The sequence below is a fragment of the Falco biarmicus genome, chromosome 8, assembly GCF_023638135.1.
Source record: "Falco biarmicus isolate bFalBia1 chromosome 8, bFalBia1.pri, whole genome shotgun sequence".
NCBI lineage: Eukaryota > Metazoa > Chordata > Aves > Falconiformes > Falconidae > Falco > Falco biarmicus.
Window position 1 is genome coordinate 17,479,578 of NC_079295.1, and position 17,019 is coordinate 17,496,596.

Here is a 17,019-nt window from a genome sequence, read left to right on the forward strand (position 1 = left end):
TATTGATCACTTAGGAGTCAGGATTTAACAGCAATCTAGGGCACTAATCTGTCTTGCATGGACAAGAGATACATATATAGCTTTCTGGTATTTTACAAAGGTTTGGAAAACAGAGACAGAAAACATCAACCCACTTACACAACACACACTGACTTCGTTTCTTAGCTGACATTAAAAGTGTACATCTATCTATCTATCTATATCTTATTTTAGAAAAAAATGGTTAATACAATCAAGTTTCTCAGTCAGTACCATCAGGACAATGAAGATAAGAGCCAAATAGTTTTAGTGGTCATTCTGCTCTGGGGCAATTCTGAAGACCAGATTCGGATGTTTTAAGTGAACCAGCTGTTTGTCAGGATATAGAAAGGAATTACTACCAAAGAGCCCGAAAAATTTGTCAAAATCATATGGGTAATTTTCTGCATCCATAAGGAAAACCAAGAGCACTGTCTGCCTGTCTTGCCCCTGAGAAACTGTGCAAGGATTTTCAAAGGAACCTACGGGAATGAAGAGCAAACTCCTTCTGACCATATATGAAGGTTAATATGTTAAATTCTTTGTATCTGTTGGAAAGAAAAGCTAGTCCACATACCCAAGAATATATAGACCCACACCACGGGAATGGCCACTGCTTCAACCTGGAAAAGAAAATCTGGCAGAGGCAGAGAGGCAAGTGAGGCTGCAGCTGGCTGCTGCTGAGCTGTGCTCTGGGCCATCACAGTACCTGCCGCTGGCTTCTTGTCCATGAGGTGGAAGAAGCCCACGTGTCACTGCCTCAGATTTCAACTGGGTGCCAGTTTGATGCTTGCAATTCTGCTCTAAGGAAAGCCTCATACATGCAAATAAGCCCAAGGAAACTAAAAAATGAAACGGTGTGTGACAGTTTCTAATTACTGCGTAAAAACAACATATGGAAACTTCATTGTCCATTTCATCCCTCAACATGTACTATCAAGTTAGATTTCTTTTGCTCAATCATTCTCTCTAGAGCATTTGGAGCTGTTTCACTTGTATTATATAAAGAAAAACAGCATTTGATATGAGCAGTGTGATGCTTTTACTTCCTTTGTCCAAGCTCATTAATCTCATGGAGGGTTTAAAAAAAAATAATCCTATTGGTTTGGCACAAATTTAGTTTTCCAAAAAGGAATAAATTCAAAGTCCTTTTTCAGAAATATTCCATCCATTGTCATGAATCATGTTTGAAAGAGTGTAAACATTGAGAAACAGGAGAATAATTTAATATTTAAACATAAGCAATGTAAATGTTAACAAGTAGAGAACCTCACTTACTGATGTGTGTTGATGGGTGAACTATTGCAGAAGATCAATGAAGAAATATGAAATATGACTTCTTGCTATGTACAATTAAATAGGAGGATGTACTCTTCTAAGATTTTAAATGTTTCCAGCAAGATTTCATATTTAAATATATATAATGGAGGCATAAAAGGAAATTTAAAGGATATGGTTGGGTCAAAGGAATGAAGCATACATCAAAGTCCCATTTTCTGGGATCAAAAGTCTTGCAGTCTTCCCTATCAAGCCCTGTGGCCACAGAAGCAGAGTCAGTTAATGAATCAGAAAAAAGCTGGTTACCAGATGTCCTTACTTATTAACACACACATTGCATTCTGTAATGGCATTCACTAAACAATCTGTGTGGAGCAGACTGCTCTGTTTAAAGTCCCTTTCTCCAAAAAACTCTTCTAACTTTTCTTCCTCTGTGATTGATTTCAGGATAGCTGTTGTTTAAGATGCTGTCAGGCATTTTGTCTAATTGAAATTTCTGCACCATTCTGAAGATTCTGAAGGTACCCAGCAAAACAAAACTGTTTTTAGCATTTATTATGTTGCCCTTCCTTCTAAAATGATAATGAAATAAGATAAAACAAATAAAAAATATTAACTTAAAAGCAAAGCAGGAAAGAAACCAATTCTCTTTGATTGGTTTCCACTGCTGCTAATTTTAATGCCACCCATTGTTCAGCTCTGCAGTCTAATTTTATGTTAATATCCTGAAAGTTGTCAAATCTTGGCAAAACCTATGCATAAATTACACAGAAAGTAGCTCACAGGAGGGGGAAAGTAATGACTGTCATGGTTAGCCAAACCCATTAATAGTCTGACAAGCAATAACCCAAGAGCTCTGGTCAACTGCTGCAGACATCTGTGAAACTTTTGCAATTAATTTTTTTTTTGGAGGAGGTATCAGCTGTGAAATAGCACATAAGTGACTGATTATTATCAGCTCGGCTGGTGAGGGCAGAACTGATCAACTCCAAGCATTCATCCTTCTACTACAAACTGATTGTTTTATAAATATAAAAGTTTTATTTTTCATTATTTTCTAAGGCACTCTAATCTCCGGAAAGGGAAAAGTGAAGTCAGTTGTACGTGAGCAGCACTTTACTTATACATACTCTCTCACATCAGCAGTTTTCAAAGAACTTTACAGGGGTCATTAGTATTATCTCTGTCTATAAAGTGGAGAAACAGGCAGAGACTATGTCTCTGTGTTCATGTGCATGGCAGAACACAAGAGAGACTGAGAAATGGATGAAGGGACTCCCTGAAGTCAGATATTAAGCCAGGGACGTAAGTGCTCTGTAAGACTGTACAATCACCTATTTAAAAGCTGGAAGGACCACACTGTGCTGAGAACAATTTAGCTATTTTGATCAATTTTCTCATGTCTCCCAAATCACCCTTCCCCTGAATTCTCTTTTATAGGCTGAGGGGACAGCTGACATCTATTCCATGATTTCTCATGAATCCAAAATTCCCAGTGGCACTAAGTTTTGGGGAAAATGCTTTATAATTGGGTTGATCTGGTACAAGTCTGCTGCACCAAAGTGCAGGCCTGTTAGAATCGAAAATGCGTATATTAGTTGCTCTATTAATACCTGACTGACATGCTCACAAGTAGCCCCTGGATCTACAGACAGTGAATTTGCCCTGTTGGCATTATTGTGCCTTTTTTCCCCTCCATTTGTATGCAATCTGAAATCCCAATAAGCATTTGTCACTGGTAAATTATATTTTCATCTGTAGCAGGACACCATTGCCAGAAGCTTTAACTGAATTAAATACAGTGTTCTTCTGTAAAAGAAGCTTTTTCTTATGCAAGTAAATTCTGTTTTTTATAAGTAGATGGTCTGAAATACTGTCTGAATTTCTCATTGTCCCTACAGTATGAAATAACCCAGTAGGTGTCAAAATCAAAACCAAACCTCTAAAAATCCTCAGGCATCATGATTTATATGGAATACTATACCCCTAAAGAAAATAATTGCTCTCACCAGCATTAACGAACAGATGATTAATATGATAGAATACATGGGGCATATAAAAGAGCAGCAATATCTTATTTTTGACTACTCTACAGACCTTATGTGCTGCTAGAACACAGCGATTACATTCCAGATCTTTCATGTTCATACTTTGCTTTTTTCATTCACTGTCTTTAACAGTGCTAACACTTAGTGGACAACACAGAATAAACATTTTAGGTTGTATTCTGAAAACAAAAATATTGTGCAAGGAATGGGATTTTTAAAACCAAACTTTATCTTGGAAAACACAAGAAAAGGGGACGCTAAATGTATCACATAAACTGATGCCCACAGTCTGGAAAACAAGTTTGCTACTGCCTTGGGACACATAATTTTTAGAAATAATGGACCATTTGGCAGTTCTGCACATGTCACCAAGCATGCTTGGAAACACCATGGGCTTTGCTTTATTAATATACATGGTTTGAAATAATTCCCTCTGAAATGCTAGAGGAATCCTCAAATCAACCAATTCATGTGACCTTTTTTTGTATTTAAGACTTAGACTGTACTGTACTCTCAAAAAAGATAGATATGGACCAGTCTACTGTTTTTCATCTCCAAACTATGGCAGAAATCAGTGCTGTGGGAGGGACTGCAGTGCATAGATGGGAAACTAGCAATGGGCATTGACTTGGGGTGCTGCCTCATTCCAATTAGAAGATAGATAAAAGGAAAACAGATCCTTGATCTTCATTCTATGAACCACTTCAAACTGAGTTTACCAGACCTTCCCACCTCAACGAATCTGTTTCTGACAGGAACTCCTAGGAGTCCTGAAGGGGGACATAATCAGTACAGGCAAAACAAGTACTTAGGAGCCAGAAAACTCTGCTTCTCAATTCCAGCTTTATCCATGGTGCAGTAAAGTGGGTGAGAGGGCATACCCCTTCTCACAAGTAATTTCTAGGGGCTTTAGCCCTGCAGAGTCCTGTCATTCCACCAGTACAATCGCTGCCATTGTGCTCGACCCTGTGCATGGACTGACTGCCTGAAGAAGGTGCCCTTCTGCCCTTGTGTATCTGTGCAAAAACACAAACACAATTTAGCTTTTAGTTCCCCAACTGAGCTGATCCTTGTTATTAAAAAACATCTTCTTTTTCAGCTGTAGGTTATTCGGAGGAGAAGGATATGAACAGCCCCCTTTTTTTGCCCTTTAGGATGGACAAAGGCCTGCTCAGAATTAATGTAGCTGCACTTCTTGTTGTGAAATTTGCTAAGTTAAACCCATGCATTTTTCCTTTGTCAGCTTATTAATATGTTCTTACAAAGTAGGAAAATGGAGAAGTATGGTAAAAATAAACCAATATGGACAAGGTCAGAAGGAACATTAGGTTTTCCTAACATCAAGATGAGAGAAGGGGATATTCCATTTAAAAAAATCTGGTTGTTAAAATTAGGTAATTGTTGTTTTCCCCGTTTCCCCTTTCTTTCCACCTTTCTTCCCTTCCATGAAAAGGAAGTCCAGATTTTGATTTTCTTTTTTGATCTGCACTGATTATTTCTATACTAGTAAATTAAACTTACTGATGACTGTTCTGTGGCATGTGGTGCAGACTGGCCTGCATCCATGCTATGAAACTGTCTCATTGTCCAAAGGGTGTTTGTGTTCATGCTATCTATAGGGAAAGGTCCTGGTGAATTGTTTGGAACTGCTCTAGCTGGGAAAAGCCAGGAGTATGCCAGGGACTCTTTTAATGATTTAGCAGTGTAGACAATCAAATTCCAGTGCCTGGAAGCACTTCCCTGGCACTTTTAAATCTACTAGTCTAGACACAGCTACTGTGGTCAAAATCTGCTTCTCTTATTCACGTAAATAGCTTCAGTGAAGTCAGCTGTGAGATTGGCTGTAAAACAAGAATTCTGTTTTGCAAATGATTTCAAGCATTTGGCCTTCATTCTACATTGGGGAAAAGAAAACAACCCACAACCTTGAGCTTTCAAATTTTAAAAATTAAACAATGTAAATGAGAGCTATCCAAATAGCCAAGTGGCCAGTATGTTCATCTATAATGTAGGGGCTCATGTTGAAATCTCTATCTTCTCTAAGCAAGAAAGACCTGTCATATTCCTTATGAGTCTGGGAAACCAGTATGTCACGAATCCTGGCTCTCCGGGTTGTTTTCTTTCTTACATTAGCAAGAAAGCTTACCCTGAAGCTGAGTAAAATCCATTACTGGAATATTATTACTATGGAAAAAGGGGTTTGTTAAAGTTACGCTGATTTACAGGGTTTGATTTCAGTAGTTAAAAAAACCAACCACAAAACAATCCCAGCCTCCAAGCAACTCAACCTACACTACAGTAGTGGTTGAGACATTTAACAAAGTAACATCTGATCCCAGAGCTCACAGGAGTTCAGGTGGGTCAGGAATTTTCTCAAAGAGTTTTTTCTTTTCTAAGTGAATTAACTTGAACATGGATTTGTCAAAGTCAAAATGTGCAAAAATATACCAACTTTGACAGTACTATTATACAAAAAATACTGTGAAACATTTGATGTTATTTTAGAATATACAATGTTAAGCCCTCCTTTTGAAAGTTTTTTTATTTTACTTTGATCTTTTAGAAGGAAATTAGAAGATAATTATTTGATTAATTCACATGAAAAATAAAAACTAAACACAACATTTTGGGTTTTGAGGTATTTCTGAATATTTTATTTTGATTCTTGCTTGAAAAATCACTATTTTTAGTTTATATCTTTTATCCCCAAATTAAAAATACAATATATCCCTGCTTTAATAAAGCCCTTTTTACTGGTAGTATAGAGTTTGGGTATAAAGCTAATTCTCTGGAAAAATCATAAGTCAAAGAAAGTTTGTAGCAATTCTCAGAAACATTTTGAATTGAGTTCAAGTCTTGCTAGGTGTGCATTTTCATTATGGTTTTCCATATGTAGTGACAGATTCAAATTTATTTAAATCATTTGCTTTAACGGCTCTCCATATAAAGAAGAAAGAAATCTACCATAATTGTAATATTTTGAAAAAAATTACTTCATATTTAATGGTAGAAATATCTTTAAGTAGAAAGTATTTGCTTAAAATTAATTTAAATGGCATGGCCTTTTAATCTGAGCCACTTTCACACAGAGGCTGCTGGACAGATGCAGATTCATACAAAAGCCTCACAGATACAAACCCCATACAATTCATCCAGTCACACGTTAAACTCACATTTTGTTTGGTCAACCACACCAGCCTTATCTTTTTTGATCTTATAGTATTAAAGCTAATGCACATCCCTGTGCACCTTCCATCAAACTGTTGCTGATCATACTGGTAAAGCAGTTAGAATATGACCTATAGAATCCTAATGGTATTAATGTTCATGCCATGACTGGATTCTGCAAATACTTACAGGGAGGCTGTGTGACAGAGCTCAGTGTATGATGGGTCACCCTCCGCAGGGATGGAAACCCCTACCCCAGGATAACCATAGGCAATATGTCTACTAAATTCACTAGTCAAAGGACTTACAGCATGTGATGGAGGAAAAATAAGATTAGTCCCTTGAGCAGGGAGGACATAAAGGGGACTACTGTTTTCAAATTACTCTCTTTTCTGATTCAGAGAGAAGAGGGAAAGGGCATCTTGACCATTAACAGGATTCTGTGATATTCATCCCCTGGGCAAAGAGCTGACTGATGGGCACCCAGAAATCCCCCAGTACCACATAGATCAGCTGACTATCTGCAGCCTTCCTAGGACTGAGGCATTTTATTGACACCTGCCTCAAATGAAAATGATGATGGTTGGATGTAAAAGACTTTGAGAGCAGTAACAGAGCGAGAGCTACTCTCAGCAGTCCTCAGCAAATCTGCTGGAGAACAGATCATGATGTTGCTGTGTCCTCATAGAGGAGAGCATCCTCTTTGGAGACTGACAGGGGCAGAGCCAAAAACAAGGCTAAAATGAGAAATATCAAGGGCTTTTTCTGCTTCAACTCCTCTTATTTTTTACATATGTAATTTTAAACTGATGTACTTGCTCTGAAATGTGATTCTGCTGTATTTCACATTCTAGGCAAAGATATGAATGATTCAGAGAAAAATACCTGCTGAACCCTAAAATGCTTGTTACTGGCAACAGTGTAGACTAAGACGGTTCAAGAGTTCAGATTTTTTGCAATGATCTCAGTTAACAAAATACATTGAGCAAATTAGTACTCTATTTAAATTCTAGTACAGGACTTTCAGAATAAAAATGCAGGTTGGATTGAAAAAATGTCAATCATATTTGGAGAAGGCTTAAAGGCTTATGTTTTCTTTTTTATTTTGTATGAAAATACTTAGAAATCCAAATACTACTGTGAAATGGAAATACTTTGGAAGTATGTATCATTAAAAACAAAATAGAAAAGCTGAAATATCAAGGTTACACTGTGTACAGCCCAGTTATAACGAATGCACAGTGTCTTAACACAACAGCATCCTAAACTTTTGGTTTTCTTATTTCACAAATGAAGATGTATAATAACATCTGGAACTAGGATATTGATTGATTCACAGTCACCATCTGTAGGAATAATTATATACAACTATAAGAAGTATCAGAACTCTTTTTACTTTTTCAAAATACAGCTCTTTGCCTCCTCTTTTCAGGTATATTTTAATATTTAAAATTTATGAGATCAGGTACTCTCAATTACTTAGCTTCAGTCTACTGCAATTAGATAATGCTTCACTGAATTTATACTGTGATAACTGAAAACAGAATTAGATTGTCTTACTACACAGTTATATACTTTTTCCTCAAACTTATGAATGGTGAGCAAATCAAGCTAAGGTCTCTTTCATGCTTTATTACTAAACAGGACCTGTCTTGTTTGTTCTTCATCTCTCATTCTAATTCTAATTTATTTATTTGTACATTTCTTAATTCTTATTTATTTCATTAGATCAGAATGAATGATATTTATCCTCAAGGTTACTAAAGGCATATTTAAATTTGATGTTTGGATTTGATTCAACAGTAGGTCTTGGAATGTCTGAGAAGGTTGGTGTCCTACAAACTGGTTGATCCATCGTTTTCAGACGGATATATTTTTAATTAGTAAAATTGAAAAGGGCCATTATTTGAGGCATATTTTATGATACATGTGTTTCCAAGTCAAATATTCTGATTTGGGGATGTGGATCTCAAGAACTTCAATCTGAAGTTAATCTTTGTAAATCAGGATAGAGTGGATTAAAATGCAAGAAAGGAAGAACCTTACTACAGGTTAATGAAATGGACTGGATCTAATCCAAAAGAAACTAAGTGATTATAAATTGAAGATTACTACAGAGTAAGTCCTCTCTAATCCTTCTACAGTTGACATTGGATGTGTGACTTTCTAAAGGCAGGTCTATCAGAGTTTAATTCATTCTGTTTTATTTTCTAGAGCATTGGACTGTCTTATATAACTATTCCACTGCAGTTTTTATAGGATTTTAAAATCCTTTTCCACTTTGTGTATAACTCATAGAGAAATCTGTACCTTGATTATTAACAAGAGGGCTGAGTATTTTTTATTTTTAAAAACAAAAAAAAAATTATTTTCCAGCATCTCTCCCTACATTTCTTCTTTTCATAAGAAAATTAAAGGAATAAGTTATTAAAATTAAATCTTTTGCGTATCTAGCATTGATTTTCAATAACCATTCAAGAAAAAAAGAACCTGTCAGGCTGAGTGGGCTGGATGGGATGCTGTTGGCCGTGCTTGCTGTCAGGACACACTGCTGGCCCATGCTCAGCTTGCTGCCCTCCAACATCCCATGGCTTTTTTCATAAACTTGCTCTTCCAGCCTGCTGAATGGCAGTACATTTGGTCCTTCAGTCATACAGATTTCAGAGATAATAAATAATTCTTACTGAATTTTATTGGATGAAGACAAGCTTTTAAAAATGCAGGAAAAAATGACATTCATTAAACATAAGGATAAGAAAGAGTAATAGGAGTGTTTGTAAAACTCCAGTACAGCAGGGCCAGATCTCATTCTTACCATATCAGTGCAATTCTGCTGATTACGTTGAAGATAAAGTCAGAATGATTAACAGCTAAAACCCTCTTTCAACTATAATTGTGTATTTTAACAGTTCATATAAATTAATGTAAAATGTTGCACTGACAGAAAAGTCAGCAACATAATTATTAGACAAGAATATCTACATTTCATAATAGTGTACATAGAAACAATGGTGAATTTAGAGAATTAGGACTGAGAAGAAACTTTAATGTTAGAATTCTTCTCATTACAGTTAAGATGCAGCATCACAACAAAGCACACACGATTCAGATTAAGATCTTTATTCTATTCTTATTTCTTTAGCTGCCTGTAATATTCCAGGCAAGATCCTTAATTCTTTTAGTCTCTAGTTTCTCTGACTAATAACTTTTCTTATGAAAGTTAGATTTTAATCCACACAGGGCATTGCCTATGATCTGGATAGCATATATTTCAACATAGCATTGTTGGCAGCATGCATTAGTAGTAATACAATTTGGCCTGCACCTGTACATATTAGCCTAAACATTTATTTTTTCAACCATGTGGAGCATTTGCAGTATATATGCTTCTGGATGTCCAGAAACTTTATACCCTGTGCTCCAGAAATTCTATAGCTTTTTCACAGATGTAAGGAAGAAGAAAAAAGTCACTGATATAAAGTTAAGTTAAATTGCTTCTTTCTTTTGTCTAAGTGAAAAATTTATAAGCAAGGAATGCAGAATATAAAGTCTTCTAATAAAAAGTAATCCTGACTCTATTAATATTCATGACACTCTGAAAAGGAAACATTGTCTTGCTTAATCCAATGAAGTTTCTAAAATGGATGGCTCTTTCCAGACTGCTTAATGCAGACCAGTCTTCCACAGTAATTAAACAAGCTTTGTATCGTCAAAGGAAATACTTCCTCCTGGTGTTAAGGTGCTGGGACTAGTCTGAAGGGCAAGCAGTAGGAATTTAATCTCACCAGTGTTCCCCGCAGGGACTCTCTCTGTACAAAGACATAACTAACTTCTTGTATATCAGTAAGCTCAGCAACAACACACTAAGCATTTGAAATCTCCAGGGCAACAGTTATGCTGATGGATGATTCAGACACAACTAGTTAGTCCCTGACTAATCATGTGAAATAAATTTTAAAATGACAGTGGGTGTAGTCTTCTCCATGAGAAGCTCTCACACCTGCAATTGAATTAATGACACCTAAGGTCAAGGACTTCATGATTTCTTGAGTGTAATCTGTATCACCCCAGAGTTTCAGTTTGTCACCTCTGATGTGATAGTGATGCCCCCAGTATATTCCATTGGTTAGTCATGGCCAGAAGCCACACCATACCATGCTAAGTGTCTGGAGAAGCATGTTCTACACCAACACTAGCTTTGTTGTATTTTACAGATCCTTCTCCTGTAGTAGCATTACTGCTGTGGCATCCACAGTCATCTAAAGGCACAGAACAAAATCCTGTCATCTGTGTGACCAAATGTGTATGGGTATTACTGTATCACTTGGTTATCATGTGTCCTCCATTACATCTTACAATATTTAAAAAATGTTTCTGACAAGATACTCCTTTATTTGATATGATTTATTACGATCTCTTGTGTACTTTTTGTGCTTTTAGTCTGTTTTACAGAGTACAAAACCAAATCTCATTGCCTCAAGTTTATGTCAACGTAATCCAAGAGAAGTCATGTCCTATTTTATTGTTAATCCCTATTGCTTCTTAGAAGCATGACTCCCGAAACTGCTGCATTGGAAGGGCAGAAAAGATGATTCCCTTTGATCACATCACATACCTGATCTCTACTTAGCCTATTACTATATCCCAGGAACATTGCCCTTTGGACTGGGTCAATCTATTTTGCATGTTTATTTTTTCTTTCATCGCTCCATAATCATCAACTTTAAGTATCCCAGAGTAAATTCCAGGAACTGGAAAGTTTTTAAAATATTTTTTCTCTTTCTTTTTTAATAGATGAAATTTCCCTTAATTCCCTTAATTGCCTCATCTTGGATTCAAATGATGCTTCTTTACACACACACACTCACACTCATACACACACAGAGACCCATATATATATTTATGTATGCATTGCTAAGACCCTGCTTGGGACTGAGTTAAATCATAAATAAGTTAGTGTCTACAGGATAGACCTGTTCTTACTATGGACAGTGTAAAAGTGAACAAAGGAACTATTCTTCCTCTAGGATGCTTAAAAAAAGGCTATCGACCTCATTAATTGTTTGGGATGAATCTTAATATAACTCAGAGGGTTGTGAAATAGTTGGAAGCTCTCTCTTTACCTAGCAAGGCTAATCTTCAAAGAATTGGTAAAGTACCTCCACAGCCTTTTTTTGCTGCATCTAATAGGGTATTTGAATCCTCCATCGTTTACAGAGATGCTCAGGTACTCAGGACATAAAGGGTTTTTCTTCCTATAGAGCTAGTGAACACTAATTTACAGAAAGCAGAGAATCTGCCTAAGGTTTTGTGTCTCAGAATGGAAGATCATGCATAATCTGGATTTTAAAATAGCAGACAGTTAAGAGATATCACGCTGTAGTGCTGAATTCCAGAAGATGATCTGACTTCATTTAGACTGCATGGTTATGAATGCAAGAAAATTTTGCCTTTAATGAACTTTTAGGTGTTTTTTCTCTGTGGAAAATAGGTATATAAGTTATATTACAAGAAAGGAGAGTCCTAGTTCAAGGCACTGTTTAAAAAGATCCAGAAACCAAATGAGTTTTAAAGATACATATCCATTTATAAAAGCAAGCATCAATCTACAGTCTCTGGAAGTCCAGGCCTTTTTGTTACTAATATATCAAAAACTTGCCCACACAACATTTTTACATGCAGTATCATTAATCGTTAGCACTATTAGAGATCCAACACAAAATAATTAAATTAATCTCAATTTACTAAAACATGAAATACAAACAGCTACCAAGTTTGTTAAATCATAATGCTATAGCAAACCGACTAAAACTCAGAATCAGTATAACAAACAATATAACTGAAGTTCATACATATTTTTCTGCATTTCTTTTCTGAAAAAAAATTATTTGAAAAGTTGAATTATTGAAAAAAGTTATTTACTTTAGTATGGTGACATTTTAGTTTGTGATTAATTTTAAAATAACATTGTAAAAACTATAAACTCATTTTAATTTGACAAGCATTTGGTAATTAATTTTCAAACAATGCTATGGGAATCTAAGAAGCACTCTTCATTTGACATGTATTTTATAATTTATTTTAAAACAATACTGCACAAATCTGCAAAGGCATTATTCATTTGAGAGTTCATTAATTATGCAAATGAGTTGCAATTAACAAATCTGTTCTGAGGATGGCATTTGCATAATAATGAACTTCATGTTTGTGACATTATTTAATAAGATACCTTTGTGCATTTTTAAACAAAACACCCTTGTGAATACTTCGGTTAAAAATGGACAACCAGCCAGTAACATTAAAAAACAAAGTACTACCAAGAGCAGTATCACTAAAATAAATTGAATTACGTAAGCTCTAAGTAATAAAGAGGGATTTAAAAGCTGATTCTTTTATTACCCTCTGCCTTCCAAAATATAGACTTTCATTTTCATTTATGATGTTTTCAAAATGGTGCTTAGGGACTGGCATTGGAAAAGAACTGGTATTTATCAAGGCAGCTGGAAATAAACAAATAATTGCAAACACCTATTTAGCATTGCTGCTGTGTGGCATAGATTGAGTCCGTGACTCTTAGATGATGGATCTTATTACAACCTTATTATATGCAGCATGTGAGCTAAAAGTCTAGTGATGATCTTTTGCTGGTTGTAAGCTTAGCTGATGGCAGCAGCCTCAAAAACATACTCCAGATTCAACATTCTTGCTAAAGGAGAACAGTTAGGTAAAGACCTTTTGTTTATTCCACTGCAGCAGTTAGTTGCAGCTCACTGCAGCCAATGATCTGTTCCCGCACATCCCATTCAGAGCTTAGCAGCAAAGTTTTGGGGGCATTGGAGACTTGCACGGTAACTGAAGGCAAGATTGCCAGTCTAAAGAAAAGGGGCTTCAGTCAATGATGAAGGCTTTGTGGCACCTATTTTTGTATTTAGCCCAAGATGGGGTTGCTTGGCAACACTTTGTCAGAGTCTTGGTCCTCTGATGGGAGCCATGAGGCAATGAATCAGTGATGTGACTGATAAATTCACAGTGGCACCTTTTTAGGTGCATTACTTGCAAGTTCAGAAGGCTGAAAATCCTTACGCAGAGCTTGGGTACTTCCCTAGTGCCAGTGACTCTCCTGTGATGTCTCTCATATTTATTATTCTGTCATCTCTCACTTGTGAAGTATTGTGGATCATATCTGTGTGTGAATTCTCCAGGACTCAGTCAAGTGCTTTGAAATGCACATGACAGCAGCTTCAATCAGAGAAAGTAAGTTATATAGGCTTTAAAGGCAGGCAACAACTCAGGGTGAAGATATACAGAAAGAGATGAAAGAAAGTCCTGCAGAAAGTTGCATCTCCAAACTCCTGAGTATTTGTAGACAAATAACTTAGTTGGCTATTTTTGATGGAATATTTTCAAGCAATGAGCAGTAGGGGCAAAATGAGAGAGAATAAGAAACTTTTTTTTATTAGGAGAGCTGATTGGTGTTATGTTCTTATTCACATTTACATTCAGTGAAGTCCAAGATAATGATTTTAGTAACGTTAGTATTTATAGTGGTGCCAAGGGATTTCAGTTGAGAATGACACTACTTTGTGACAGATGAGATACAGGAACTTCCCATCTGGGAGAACTTAGTTGAATAGGCAAGGCAGAGAGAGGATTTGGGAAGGAGGGGATAAACCAGACAAAATAGTGACATTTTGAGAGGTCACATTAATACCACAACACTTCTGTGTGTACCTTTATAATGTTCAAAGAGATGGGGGCAAGAGAAAGGAGATGTGAACAGGAACGTGATGCAGAATAAAGTGGTGGTTTCAAAGGGTTTGGGAAAGCACTGAGCACAGCTACTTGTTAAGTGTGCAAAAGTCATTCTTCTTGGCAACATCTACAGAAGATATCTGGTACAGCCGTTCAGCCTTAGCTCTTGCTGGATGGTCAGTAGCTGGTATCAACAGCAAATTTTGTGGTTTTCAGTTTTTTTGTTTTATTCAGAGGTCCAGTGGCTAGGGGAGAAGAAAATTAGGTCTAGCATCTACAAAGGACCTCTGTGTTAATATTTTCATTTCAGAGGGGATGAGAGGAAGGATCTTGCTTCTCAGTCCCCTCCATCAGGCTGTTCCTCAGGTTGAACAGTGATTCCAGTCTTCCAGGTATCCCCGATCGGTATGGAAAGAAAGAACATGTTGGCTTTTCTTTTGTGTGAGCAAATGAAGAACAGGAGTTTCCCCTCAGTACAAAGCTAGTAGAAGAAGAAATGTTAACCATGTAAATGTCTGTTATTTTACATTACACATGCATAGGTGACAGAATGAACAGAAAAACTAGAGATACTGTTGTTAGATCATAAAACAATCACTCCTGAGAAGTGACCATGCTGCCATGTTGCTACCTTTTCCTCTTCCTTTTATATTTGTACCTTTAATTGCCAGCTCCACTACTCTGAGCACCCTTCTCAGGGAGCCATGCCATGCATTAGTGTTCCAAAAATGTTTGGGATGCTGCTGGTGTTCTTATCTTCCCTCAAAACACACAGAGGCATGCTGTCTCCCTCAAGCCTGTCCCACTGCTTCAGCTGCAGTGTAGTTACATTCACAGATTGTAAATGATTCTGATAACCTTCTCCTTTGTGATCACACTGCCAGGAGCTAGCAGCTCACTGGGATTAATCCATGCTGCTTTACACAAGCAGTTTACATGTGCTGGTTGATAGCATCTTGGTCTTTGTGGCTTTCCCAGCTTCTTACTTCATGACAGCTTTAATGCAGCCTTTGGACACTCTTCTACTCAGCTAGTCGATGGGCAAGGAAGTGCCATCTCTCTCATTCAGTATGGAAAGGGCCAGTAGTGGCTTTCGGAATCTTTCTGGCAGTATTTATTGGTATTTTCCGTAAAATTGTCATTTACTTGATTGTGAAATCAGGATTTAGTGCAGTTTTGTCTCTGAGGTAACTCTTCAGGTGGGTTTTCCATTCATTACTTGGGCAATAAGCAGAGCAAGTATAAGGGTATTGCTATATTAACACAGCATAAGTGAACTGTCTTTGAACAGTTTAACACATTTACAGATGTCTTGGTTTGGAAAACAGCTGGGCAGCCTTTGATGTACTATGCAAATCTGAGATACTATTTCTATTATTAAACAATAAACAAGGATCTTCTTCCTTCTTTGTTTTCTGCAATCTCATTAACTGGGTAGTGACTTTTGATAATGTAACTTTGCCACACACATTGAGTGAAAACCCAGTCTAACGTGTATACTCCTACTTGTATTGATCATCCATAAAATAGTACCCTCATAAAGTACTTATACTTCTCTTTATCTTAGTTGCTTTTATGAACTTAACTTGTGCAGTTAACTTAATCTATATCTTTATAACTAAATTTAGTAGAAATATTATTGATATGTGACACTTTAATTTTTGTTTGCCAAAGTAAAATTTGAGTGCTTTGAGAAAGAAATAGAATCTATTCCAAGGTCAATGTAAAATGCAGATTTATCATTAAAATACTACTGCAGCATTGGATCAAGTGGTGAGGTTTTGATATTCACTCAAGAACAGAGTAAAAATGGATGTGAATTTCGTATTTCTGTAATTGTTGATAAATATGACTCTTCTTCCCACATAGAGAAAATATTTCTTAAAATTAATTTTTAGACAGAAGGAACTTAACATGCAATTAGATCACATAAACATTCATTAATTTATGTAAAATAATTAATAGCTCAGCAATTGCTGTAGGAAAATAATGTATTGGCACTAGTCAGTTCTTGTTCGATTTTCCTTTATATAATTCGAACATTGGTCAAGTCCAGAAGCGCTTGGGACAATTTCTATTTCCTAAAATCTCTCCAGATAAAAGCATGAAAGGAGTAGCCAAAATTAATACAATATTGTAAATAACTGGGAAATTAAAGGAAACTGCAATGTCTCAAATTCCAAGAGTAGTGTTGTTAATGTGTTGCCCTTATTGCATAACATTTATTATTTCCAGTTCTGAAACTTTATGGTCAGTTCTCAATGTCTTGGGAGCGTGGTTAACCTGCAAAGAACAGAGAATGGGTACTTTTGCTACAGCCATTCACATGAAAATCTGAAGTAAGCGACTGATGGTCTGAATGTACACTCTGCTCTGGAGGTGCTTAGTTCTGCAGATTCTCTGTGAGAGTTTGCTTGAAAAACATTTGCAGTACTGGTCTGATGGAGGCTAGATCTTTAAAATATTAAAGGTATATAGAGCTGCCCAAGGGGAGCAGAAGGATGCAGTATTAATCAATTTTCCCAGATCTTACAAAAAAACCCAAGATTTTTTGAAGACAGCCTTTATACAGTATAAAAAATATAGGTGCATATAGCACTCGTGTTCTTAAATAGTTACTCAGCTGCCAATATGCACAGCATTTATGGGTTTTTCTTATTGCCCAAAAGTGAGACTACCAAGAACTGTGTTAGCACTGAGTATTGAGGTAATGAATTAGTACAGATGGGCATAGTCTACACTACAAAAAAAATTG